The 13,463-nt window shown below is 36.5% G+C and overlaps 2 non-coding genes across 2 annotated transcripts; one reads left to right on the forward strand and one right to left on the reverse strand.

Annotated features, from left to right (window-relative positions):
* Positions 1-1,529: 1,529 nt before the first annotated feature.
* Positions 1,530-1,637, forward strand: LOC112724413 (small nucleolar RNA R71). The gene has a single exon (XR_003163576.1). It is a non-coding gene; the product is annotated as a small nucleolar RNA R71 (small nucleolar RNA).
* Positions 1,638-12,089: 10,452 nt separating this feature from the next.
* LOC112725472 (small nucleolar RNA R71) lies at positions 12,090-12,197 on the reverse strand. Its single transcript, XR_003164578.1, has one exon. It is a non-coding gene; the product is annotated as a small nucleolar RNA R71 (small nucleolar RNA).
* Positions 12,198-13,463: the final 1,266 nt, after the last annotated feature.

Genomic DNA, 13,463 nt, shown 5'->3' on the forward strand with positions numbered 1-13,463 from the left:
TGCTTCCTCTCTATGGTTATAGAAGGAGATCCTTGAGTTTTAAATACAAGGTAGTCCTCATTCAGTTGAAGGATTAATTCTCCTCTGTCCACATCAATCACAGCTCTTGCTGTGGCTAGGAAGGGTCTTCCAAGGATGATGAATTCATCCTCATCCTTCTCAGTATCTAGGATTATGAAATCAGCAGGGATGTAAAGGCCTTCAACCTTCACTAACACGTCCTCTACTTGTCCATAAGCCTATTTTCTTGAGTTGTCTGCCATCTCTAATAAGATTCTGGCAGCTTGTACCTCAAAGATCCCAAGTTTCTCCATTACAAAGAGTGGCATTATGTTTATTCCTGACCCCAGATCACACAGAGCCTTCTCAAAGGTCATGGTGCCTATTTTGCAGGGAATTAGGAATTTACCAGGATCCTGTTTCTTTTGAGGTAATTTCTGCCTATCCAATGCATTCAGTTCATTGGCGAGCAAGGCAGGTTCATCCTCCCAAGTCTCATTACCAAATAATTTGGCATTCAGCTTCATGATTGCACCAAGGTATTTAGCAACTTGCTCTTCAGTAATGTCTTCATCCTCTTTAGAGGAAGAATACTCGTCAGAGCTCATGAAGGGCAGAAGGAGGTTCAATGGAATCTTTATGGTCTCTAGATGAGCCTCAGATTCCTTTGGTTCCTCAAAGGGATACTCTTTTTTGGTCACTGAACGTCCCAGGAGGTCTTCCTCACTGGGATTCACGTCCTCTCCCTCCCTTGTAGGTTCGGCCATGATGGTCAACTCAATAGCCTTGCACTCTCCCTTTGGATTTTCTTCTGTATTGCTTGGGAGAGTACTTGGAGGGATTTCAGTGACTCTTTTACTCAGCTGGCCCACTTGTGCCTCCAAATTCCTAATGGAGGACCTTGTTTTATTCATGAAACTCACAGTGGCCTTAGATAGATCAGAGACTATATTTGCTAAGCTAGATGTATTCTGCTCAGAATTCTCTGTCTGTTGCTGAGTGGATGATGGAAAAGGTTTGCTATTGCTAAACCTATTTCTTCCACCATTATTAAAGCCTTGTTGAGGCTTTTGTTGATCCTTCCATGAGAAATTTGGATGATTTCTCCATGAGGGATTATAGGTGTTTCCATAGGGTTCACCCATGTAATTCACCTCTGCTATTGCAGGGTTCTCAGGATCATAAGCATCTTCTTTAGAAGATGCCTCTTTAGTACTGTTGGATGATTCCTTCAATCCATTCAGACTCTGAGAGATCATATTGACTTACTGAGTCAATATTTTATTCTGAGCCAATATGGCATTCAGAGTATCAATTTCAAGAACTCCTTTCCTTTGAGGCGTCCCATTACCTACAGGATTCCTCTTAGAAGTGTTTATGAACTGGTTATTAGCAACCATGTCAATGAGTTCTTGAGCTTCTGCAGGTGTTTTCTTTAGGTGAATGGATCCACCTGCAGAATGGTCCAATGACATTTTAGATAATTCAAACAGACCATCATAGAATATATCCAGGATGGTCCATTCTGAAAGCATGTCAGAGGGACACTTTTTGGTCAGTTCCTTGTATCTCTCCCAAGCTTCATAGAGAGATTCACCTTCTTTCTATCTGAAGGTTTGAATATCCACTCTAAGCTTGCTAAGCTTTTGAGGAGGAAAGAACTTGGCTAAGAAAGCCGTGACCAGCTTATCCCAAGAGTTCAGGCTATCCTTAGGTTGAGAGTCCAACCATATTCTAGCTCTGTCTCTTACAGCAAACGGGAAAAGCATGAGCCTGTAGACCTCGGGATCAACCCCATTGGTCTTAACAGTATCATAGATCTGCAAGAATTCAGTTAAGAACTAAAAAAGATCTTCTGATGAAAGTCCATGAAACTTGCAATTCTGTTGCATCAGAGAAACTAATTGAGGTTTCAGCTCAAAATTGTTTGCTTTAATGACAGGGATTGAGATGCTTCTTCCATGTAATTTCGAATTTGGTGCAGTAAAGTTACCAAGCATCTTCCATGCACCCCCATCATTGTTATTGGTTTCGGCCATCTCAACTTCTTTTTCAAAAATTTCAGTAAAGTCCTCTTCAAAGTGTTGTGTTTTAGCTTCTCTTAGCTTCCTCTTTAGAGTCCTTTCAGGATCAGGATCAACTTCAATAAGAATGTCTTTATCCCTGCTCCTGCTCATATGAAAAAGAAGAGAACAACAAGAAGAGGAATCCTCTATGTCACAATATAGAGATTCCTTTAGGTGAGTAGAAGAGGAGAAGAATAGGAGAGTAGAATGGAGAAGAGAGAAGATGAAGAATTTGAATTTCAAATTAAAATAAAAGGAAAATATTTTTTTATTAAATTAATTAATTAGAATTTGAAAATATATAAAGAAATAAAATTAAAATTTAAAACAATTAGTTAATTAAAAAGAATTTTGAAAAAGAGGAAGGTGATTTTCGAAAATTTAAATAGAGAATTAGTTAGGTAGTTTTGAAAAAGATATGATTGAAATAGTAAACTTTTAAAATCAAACAAAAAGGCAAGTAGTTAATTGAAAAAGATTTGAAAATCAATTTTGAAAAGATAGGAAGTTAGAAAAGATTTTGAAATTGATTTTGAAAAAGATATGATTGAAACTTAATTTGAAAAAGATTTGAAAAAGAAATTTAAAAAGATTTGATTTTGAAATCAAAGTTGATTACTTGACTAACAAGAAACTAAAAAGATATGATTCTAGAGTTTAAAGGTTGAATCTTTCTTACTAGGCAAGTAACAAACTAAAATTTTTTTGAATCAATCATATTAATTGTTAGCATTAATTTCGAAAATATGAAATAAAAATAAGAAAAAGATTTTAAAAATAAATTTTGAAAATTTCGAAATTATGAAAGAAAAATGTAAAAGATTTGAAAAAGATAGAATTTTTAAATTGAAAATTTGATTTGACTCATAAGAAATAACAAGATTTTAAAAATTTTTGAAAAAGTCAATTCAAATTTTTGAATTTGATGAGAAGAAAAAGGGAAAGATATTTTTTTTTTGATTTTTGAATTTTTAATGATGAAAGAGAAAAACATCAAAAAGACTCAAAACATGAAAATTATGAATCAAAACAAGAAAAATATGCAAGAACACTTTGAATGTCAAGATGAACACGAAGAATACTTTGAAGATCAAGATGAACATCAAGACTTATTTTTGAAAATTTTTAAGAAAAGAAAAACATGCAAGACACTAAACTTAAAAATTTTTATTCTTTAGACACACTAATAATTCAAGAATGCATATTAAAAACAAGAAGAAACACCAAACAAGAAATTTTAAAGATCAAACAAGAAGACTTACCAAGAACAACTTGAAGATCATGAAGAACATCATGCATGAGTTTTCGAAAAATGCAAGAAAGAGATAAACATGCAATTGACACCAAACTTAAAAATTGACTCTATACTCAAACAAGACACACAAAAATATTTTTGATTTTATGATTTTATTAATTTTTTGGTTTTTTCGAAAATTATTTGGAAAAAGAAAAATAAGGATTTCAGAATTTTTAATAAGAATTCTAGGAATCTTGTAATGTTAGTCTAAAGCTCCAGTCCAGGAATTAGACATGTCTTACTAGCCAGCCAAACTTTCAGTGAAAGCTCCGATCCAAAACACTAGACATGGCCAATGGCCAGCCAAGCTTCAGCATACATAATTCAAGCATGTGAGGAGGAAGCCTCAGTCCAAAAGAATTTAGACATGGCTTTACAGCTAGCCAGGATTCAACCTATCTCATGAAATTCCAGAATTTCTTCTTAAAAATTATGAAGAACATAGAATAATTTATTTCTTTAAATTATTTTTTTTTGAAAATTTTTTTCGAAAATAATTAAAACAAAAAGCTTAAAATTAAAATAAAATTACCTAATCTGAGTAACAAGATGAACCGTCAGTTGTCCAAACTTGAACAATCCCCGGCAACGGTGCCAAAAACTTGGTGCACGAAATCGTGATCGTTCCTTCCTTGGTAACGGCGCTAAAAACTAATGATGCACGTTCATGTTCTTAATTCTGTTCACAACTTCGCACAACTAACCAGCAAGTGCACTGGGTCGTCCAAGGAATTAGACATGGCTTGAAAATGGTCTAATGCGCTGTCACTGCATTGCTAATCATCTGTCGGTTCTCGATCATACTGGAATAGGATCCATTGATCCTTTTGCGTCTGTCACTACGCCTAGCACTCGCGAGTTTGAAGCTCGTCACAACCATCCCTTCCCAGATCCTACTCGGAATACCATAGACAAGGTTTAGACTTTCTGGATCTCAAGAATGGCCGTCCATGGGTTCTAATTTATACCACGAAGATTCTAATATCTCGGACTCGGTCCCCTGTATTAGATATCCAAGAGATACCCATTCAATCTAAGGTAGAACGGATGTGGTTGTCAGGCACGCGTTCATGAGTTAGGAATGGTGATGACTGTCACAATCATCACATTCATGTTGAAGTGCGAATGAATATCTTAGAAGCGGAATAAGCTTGAATTGAATAGAAAACAGTAGTACTTTGTATTAATTCATGAGGAACAGTAGAGCTCCAAACCTTAATCTATGGTGTGTAGAAACTCTACCGTTGAAAATACATAAGTGATAATGGAGTTCATTGGTCTCGGCCCCAGAGGGGAACTAGAGTAACCAAGACTAAAAATGATCCGATGATGTAAATACAATAGTAAAAAGTCCTATTTATGCTAAACTAGTTACTAGGGTTTACAGAAATGAGTAAATGATGCAGAAATCCACTTCTGGGGCCCACTTGGTGTGTGCTTGGGCTGAGCAATGAGCTTTACACGTGTAAAGGCTTCTCTTGGAGTTGAACGCCAGTTTGTAACCTGTTTCTGGCGTTTAACTCCAGAATGCAGCATGAAACTGGCGTTGAACGCCAGTTTGCATCGTCTAAACTCACGCAAAGTATGGATTATTATATATTGCTGGAAAGCCCTGGATGTCTACTTTCCAACTCAATTGAGAGCGTGCCATTTGGAGTTCTGTAGCTCTAGAAAATCCACTTTGAGTGCAGGGAGGTCAGAATCCAACAGCATCTGCAGTCCTTCTTCAACCTCTGAATCTGATTTTTGCTCAAGTCCCTCAATTTCAGCCAGAAATTACCTGAAATCACAGAAAAATACACAAACTCATAGTAAAGTCCAGAAATATGATTTTATTTAAAAACTAATAAAAATATACTAAAAACTAACTAAATCATACTAAAAACTATGTAAAAACAATGCCAAAAAGCGTATAAATTATTCACTCATCACAACTCTTGGCTAGGCATGGGAATTGGGGTCACGATCTTTGTCTAACAACCGTATCTTGACAATTATGAGGAACAAAGCTCATTAAGTCTACCCTCAAAGTCTTAAGTATGTGATATCTACTCCTAGACTTGAAGTACGTCAAATGGCTTTGATCACATCAACCCATAAGTCCCAACCTACCTACTAATTGGATTAGTAGTGGGTTGGCATCAATGAGTATCAAATTGACTACCAAGGGCTCCCAAATCATCAAATCCATTAGACCCAATGACTCAAGTTTACCCAATTCCCTTGACCTAGGCCAAGAGTAAAGAAGACTACTCCATAATCAAAGTAAACAATTCATCGAACACTTGGTAAGCATTAACAAAAGACATGTTCAAAATAGCAATTAAATTGAAATCTACAAGTACCCACTAACAATTATCAACATTCAATCATCCAAACAACAAGATTAAACATAGAAATCATCAATGTAACATCAACAAGTCAAGATTCACAACATTCATGAAATGGGTATAAAATGACAATTGACAAGAATTCATAAAACTATCACTAGATATAAGAAAAATTGTAACAAGGAATTCAAATTGAACAATTAAAACTAGTAATTAACAAGATCCAATTCATAAATCAACAAGGGAAGATCAAATTAAAACTAGATCTAGAGAGGAAAAAGGGTTTCTCTCTCTAGAATAACCAAAGAACCAAAAAAAAAGCTAAAATTATGTCTTAGTGTAAAAATGATTGATCCCCCCTTTCCCCCTAGCATCCTTGGGTCTTTTCCATGTAGAAACAGCTTGAAATTGGGCCTGATGAGCCTCAGAAATTGCCAGGCACGATTTCCTTTAATGAGGTCACGTGCAGCTTCCCACACGTGCGCGCCATGCGTGCGTGCGCGCCGATTGCTTTTGCGATCCACGCGTGCGCGCCAAGTGCGCGTGCGCGTCGATAGGAATCTTCTGATCCGCGCGGATGCGTCCATCCTTGCGCGCCGCTTCCAGCCAATCCCATCCACGCGTCCGCGTGGAGTGCGCAGGCGCGCCGATGCTGCTCTTCCCAAGATTTAAATTCTTCATGTTCCTCCCTCTTTGTACATGCTTTCTCCCTCTCTTCTAAGTCATTCCTACCCTATAATTCTTGAAATTACTCAACAAATACATCACAGTATCGAATGGCAATAGAAGAGGATTAAAATATGGCAATTTTAAGGCAAAATAAGCATGTTTTCCATCATGGAGCAATATTGGGAAGTGAACACAAAACCATGCATTTCTTGCGAATAAGTGTGAGAAATATTGATAAAATCCCCTAAAATAAGCACAAGATAAACCACAAAATCGGGGTTTATCAAATCTCCCTACACTTAAACCAATCATATCCTCATGCTTAAAATAAAAAGACCAAAGATCATGATGGGAAAGGGTTTATGAAATGCAAACTACCTAAATGGATGCATGCAACTAATGTAAAATCATCTACCTACTTGGTCAAGAGTAAATCTATCCTCCAAGAATACATGTGAGCATATAGGGTGAAAATAGTATGTGATTCATGAATCCTACCAAATTGAACATCACCATGGAATGCATATGACTTGCTAAACGAACGCTTGTGAAAGCCGGGAACAAGCATTGAGCATCGAACCCTCACCAGAAGTGTATCCGCTCTATTCGCTCAAGTGTATAGGGTTCGTCACTCAATCTTCTCCTAATCATGCTTTCCAAGATTTGTCTTTCATCTAACAATCGATAATTACTTAATGCATGCTTACAAGTATCATGAGGTCTTATTCATGGGTTGTAACGGAGCTAGGGTGAAGGTAAGAATGTATATGGCCACGTGGGCTTAAAATTTGAGTCCTTGATCAACCTAGGATCCACTAGACACATAGAACAACCTATACAACTACAATATATTACCTAGCCACCCTTGAGTTTTACTCTTTTTGCATACTCATGTATTCTTTTCAATTCACACTCATATGCATTGTTTTTGTTACTTTATCTTGGGGCATCTTTGTCCCCTTTCATTGCTTTCTCTCTTTTATTTTTTTTTTATTTTTTTTATTATCCCCTTTTTCTTGGGGTTTCTTTGTGAACAAAAGTTTCACTGCATACAGTTTCGTCATTCAACACATGAGTATGTTCCCAAATCCTAGAATTTTTCAATTACACTACAATTACACACCTATATATCTACCCGAATTTCCCAAGTATACCCTCCTAATTGAATGACACACATCCTAACTTACCTAAGCTAATCAAGGATTCAAATTTAGGGACATTCATGGTTTTTCACTTAGGGTTGTTTATATGCTTTATTTAAGAACAAAAGGGTTTATCATGGGCTCAAAATTGGTTAGTGTTCCGAGGGTTACCTGAAACTGTAGGTCGATCTCGGGTGAGATCTTCTGTATTGGTCGGAGATGACGTGTCCGGCTGGCTGGTGGCGGCCGGAGCTGTTGTGTCTGACTTGTTGGACTGGCTGCACTTCTAATCCTTGGTCACCGGAGGGTGGGGGGTACCTACAAGAGACTCCGATGCTTAAGTTAGCACGGGGTATTAAGCAGGTTTATTGTAGAATCAGAGTATGAGTTATACCTAGGTGCTCCAGTGTATTTATAGTGGTTGTAGAGTGACCTTTCTAGATAAGATAAGTTGGTTATTGATGAGCGGATAATTTATATGCTTTTTGGCATTGTTTTTAGTATGTTTTTAGTAAGATCTAGTTAGTTTTAGGGATGTTTTCATTAGTTTTTATGTTAAATTCACATTTCTGGACTTTACTATGAGTTTGTGTGTTTTTCTATGATTTTAGGTATTTTCTGGCTGAAATTGAGGGACTTGAGCAAAAATCAGATTCAGAGGTTGAAGAAGGACTGCTGATGCTGTTGGATTCTGACCTCCCTGCACTCAAAGTGGATTTTCTGGAGCTACAGAATTCAAAATGGCGCGCTTCCAATTGCGTTGGACAGTAGACATATAGGGCTTTCCAGAAATATATAATAGTCCATACTTTGGCCGAGTTTAGATGACGTAAAAGGGTGTTAATTGCCAGTTCTACGCTGCTGTCTGGAGTTAAACGCCAGAAATACGTTACAAGCCAGAGTTGAACGCCAGAAATACGTTACAAACTCGCGTTCATCTCCAAGAATGACCTCTGCACGTGGAAAGCTAAAGCTCAGCCCAAGCACACACCAAGTGGGCTCCGGAAGTGGAGTTATGCATCACTTACTTACTTCTGTAAACCCTAGTAGCTAGTTTATTATAAATAGGACTTTTTACTATTGTAATAGGGATCTTATGATTTTTAGTTCATCTTAGGATCATAGTGATCACGTTTGGGGGCTGGCCATTTGGCCATACCTGGACCTTTCACTTATGTATTTTCAACGGTAGAGTTTCTACACTCCGTAGATTAAGGTGTGGAGCTCTGCTGTTCCTCATGAATTAATGCAAAGTACTACTATTTTTCTCTTCAATTCAACTTATTCCGCTTCTAAGATATTCATTCGCACTTCAACATGAATGTGATGAACGTGACAATCATCATCATTCCCCCACGAACGCGTGCCTGACAACCACTTCCGTTCCACCTTAGATTGAATGAGTATCTCTTGGATCTCTTAATCAGAATCTTCGTGGTATAAGCTAGATTGATGGCAGCATTCATGAGAGTCCGGAAAGTCTAAACCTTGTTTGTGGTATTCTGAGTAGGGCTCTGGGATTGAATGACTGTGGCGGACTTCAAACTCGCGAGTGCTGGGCGTAGTGACAGACGCAAAAGGAGGGTGAATCCTATTCCAGTATGATCGAGAACCTCAGATGATTAGCCGTGCTATGATAGAGCATTTGGACCATTTTCACAAGAGGATAGGATACAGCCATTGACCACGGTGATGCCTCCAGACGATTAGCCATGCAGTGACAGCGCATCGGACCATTTTCCAGAGAGGATGAAAAGTAGCCATTGACAATGGTGATGTCCTTACATAAAGCCAGCCATGGAAAGGAGTAAGACTGATTGGATGAAGACAGCAGGAAAGCAGAAGTTCAGAGGAACGAACACATCTCCATACACGTATCTGAAATTCTCACCAATGATATACATAAGTATTTCTATCTTTATTTTCTGTTTATTTATTATTTATTTTCGAAAACTCCATAATCAATCATTATCCGCCTGACTGAGATTTACAAGATGACCATAGCTTGCTTCATACCAACAATCTCCGTGGGATCGACCCTTACTCACGTAAGGTTTTATTACTTGGACGACCCAGTGCACTTGCTGGTTAGTTGTATCGAAGTTGTGAATGAAAAACGATTTATTAAGACGTGCGTACCAAGTTTTTGGCGCCGTTGCCAGAGATCACAATTTCGTGCACCAAGTTTTTGGCGCCATTGCCGGGGATCGTTCGAGTTTGGACAACTGACGGTTCATCTTGTTGCTCAGATTAGGCAATTTTCTTTTTGTTTTATTTTCAAAAATTTTTCAAAAAAAAAATTTTTTCAAAAATTTCTCCTTTGTTTTCGAAAAAAAAAATTCTAAAATAAATGTTTTCAAAAATATATTTTTCTTCAGAATTTTTAAAAATGAATTCTAGTGTTTCATGATGATTTGTTGAATCCTAGCTGGCTGTAAGCCATGTCTAATCTTTTGGACTGGGTTTCAACTTATCACACAAGAGCTTGTTGATTTTCACACACTTAGTTGCTCTATACATGGAAAGTATCAATATCTTCTAAAGTTTGGCTGGCTAGTAAGCCATGCATAACCCTCAGATTGGAGCTTTAGACTAAGAGTACACAATTCCTGGAATTCATATTAAAAATTTTGGAATCCTTATTTTTTTTTTCAAATTAATCTTCGAAAAATCCAAAAAAATCATAAAAATAAAAAAAATTTTGTGTTTCTTGTTTGAGTCTTGAGTCAATTTCATGTTTGGTGTCAATTGCATTTTTTCTAAAAATTTTATGCATTTTTCGAAAAATTCATGCATTCATAGTGTTCTTCATGATCTTCAAGTTGTTCTTGGTAAGTCTTCTTGTTTGATCTTGATGTTTTCTTGTTTTTCATATGCATTCTTGCATTCATAGTATCTGAACATGAAAGATTTCTAAGTTTGGTGTCTTGCATGTTTTCTTTGCATAAAAATTTTTTCAAAAATATGTTCTTGGTGTTCATCTTGACATTCATAGCATTCTTGCATGCATTCATTGTTTTGATCTAAAAATTTTCATGCATTGCATCATTTTCATGTTTTTCTCTCTCATCATAAAAATTAAAAAAAAAATCAAAAAATATATTTCCCCTTTTCTCTCTTAAAATTTCGAAAATTAGATTTGACTTTTTCAAAAATTTTTAAAATCTAGTTGTTTTTATAAGTCAAATCAAATTTTCAAATTAAAAATCTTATCTTTTTCAAAATCTTTTTCAAAAATCAAATCTTTTTCATTTTTCTTATTTATTTTCGAAAATTTAAAAAAAAATATTTTTCAAAAATATTTTTCTTATCTTTATCACATAATTTTCGAAAATAACATCATCAATTAATGTTTTGATTCAAAAAATTTCAAGTTTGTTACTTGCCTGTTAAGAAAGATTCAAATTTTAAGTTCTAGAATCATATCTTGTGATTTCCTATGAATCAAGTCATTAATTGTGATTTTAAAAATCAAATCTTTTTCAAAACTAATTTCAATCATATTTTTTCAAAAATATCTTTTTATCGTATCTTTTTCAAAATCATATCTTTTTCAAAAATTTGATTTTAAAATATCTTTTCTAACTTCTTATCTTCTTATCTTTTCAAAATTGATTTTCAAATTTGTTTCAACTAACTAACTAACTTTTTGTTTGTTTCTTATCTTTTTCAAAACTACCTAACTAACTCTCTCTCTCTAATTTTCGAAAATATCTTCCCTCTTTTTCAAAATTTCTTCTTAATTAACTAATTATTTTAATTTTTGATTTTAATTTTCGAAAATTACTAACCTTTTTCAAAAATAATTTTCGAAAATCACTAACTCTTTTTCAAAAATAATTTTCGAAAATTCTCCTTCTCTCTCATCTCCTTCTATTTATTTATTCATCTACTAACACTTCTCTTCATCTCACATCTCTGCTCTCCTCACCCTTGTGTTTCTTTCCTTACATTACATTCTTTTCTCCTTCTTTTCTTCTACTCACACAGGAACCTCTATACTGTGGTAAAAAGGATCCCTATTATTATTTTTCTGTTCCCTCTTTTTCATATGAGCAGGAGCAAGGACAAGAATATTCTTGTTGAAGCAGATCCAGAACCTGAAAGGACTCTGGAGAGAAAACTAAGAGAAGCTAAAATACAACAATCCAGAGACAACCTTTCAAAAATTTTTGAACAAGAAGAGGAGATGGCAGCCGAAAATAATAATAATACAAGGAGGATGCTTGGTGACTTTACTGCACCTAATTCCAATTTACATGGAAGAAGCATCTCTATCCCTACCATTGGAGCAAACAACTTTGAGCTGAAACCTCAATTAGTTTCTCTGATGCAGCAGAACTGCAAGTTCCATGGACTTCCATCTGAAGATCCTTTTCAGTTCTTAACTGAATTCTTGCAGATCTGTGATACTGTTAAGACTAATGGAGTAGATCCTGAAGTCTACAGGCTCATGCTTTTCCCTTTTGCTGTAAGAGACAAAGCTAGAGTGTGGTTGGACTCTCAACCCAAAGATAGCCTGAACTCTTGGGATAAGCTGGTCAAGGCTTTCTTAGCCAAGTTCTTTCCTCCTCAAAAGCTGAGTAAGCTTAGAGTGGATGCTCAAACCTTCAGACAGAAGGAAGGTGAATCCCTCTATGAAGCTTGGGAGAGATACAAGCAACTGACCAAAAAGTATCCTTATGACATGCTTTCAGAATGGACCATCCTGGATATATTCTATGATGGTTTATCTGAGCTATCAAAGATGTCATTGGATACTTCTGCAGGTGGATCCATTCACCTAAAGAAAACGCCTGCAGAAGCTCAAGAACTTATTGACAAGGTTGCTAACAACCAGTTTATGTACACTTCTGAGAGGAATCCTGTGAGTAATAGGACGCTTCAGAAGAAGGGAGTTCTTGAAATTGATACTCTGAATGCCATATTAGCTCAGAATAAAATATTGACTCAGCAAGTCAATATAATTTCTCAGAGTCTGAATGGAATGCAAGCTGCATCCAACAGTACTCAAGAGACATCTTCTGAAGAAGAAGCTTATGATCCTGAGAACCCTGCAATAGCAGAGGTGAATTACATGGGTGAACCATATGGAAACACCTATAACCCCTCATGGAGAAATCACCCAAATCTCTCATGGAAGGATTAAAAGCCTCAACAAGGCTTTAATAATGGTGGAAGAAACAGGTTTAGCAATAGCAAGCCTTTTCCATCATCCACTCAGCAACAGACAGAGAACTCTGAACAAAATACTTCTAATTTAGCAAACTTAGTCTCTGATCTATCTAAGGCCACTGTGAGTTTCATGAATGAAACAAGGTCCTCCATTAGAAATTTGGAAGCACAAGTGGGCCAGCTGAGTAAAAGAGTCACTGAAATCCCTCCTAGTACTCTCCCAAGCAATACAGAAGAAAATCCAAAAGGAGAGTGCAAGGCCATTGAAATGACCATCATGGCCGAAACCACAAAAGAGGAGGAGGACGTGAATTCCAAGGAGGAAGACCTCCTGGGACATCCAGTGATCAATAAGGAGTTTCCCTTTGAGGAACCAAAGGAATTTGAGGCTCATCTAGAGACCATAGAGATTCCATTAAACCTCCTTATGCCATTCATGAGCTCTAATGAGTATTCCTCTTCTGAAGAGAATGAGGATGTTACTAAGGAGAAAGTTACCAAGTACCTTGGTGCAATCATGAAGCTGAATGTCAAATTATTTGGTATTGAGACTTGGGAAGATGAACCTCCCTTGTTCACCAATGAACTGAGTGATCTGGATCAACTGACATTGCCTCAGAAGAAACAGGATCCTGGAAAGTTCCTAATACCTTGTACCATAGGCACCATGACCTTTGAGAAGGCTTTATGTGACCTGGGGTCAGGAATAAACCTCATGCCACTCTCTGTAATGGAGAAACTGGGAATCTTTGAGGTACAAGCTGCTAAAATCTCATTAGAGATG

Source organism: Arachis hypogaea, chromosome 11 (genome assembly GCF_003086295.3).
Source record: "Arachis hypogaea cultivar Tifrunner chromosome 11, arahy.Tifrunner.gnm2.J5K5, whole genome shotgun sequence".
Taxonomy (NCBI): domain Eukaryota; kingdom Viridiplantae; phylum Streptophyta; class Magnoliopsida; order Fabales; family Fabaceae; genus Arachis; species Arachis hypogaea.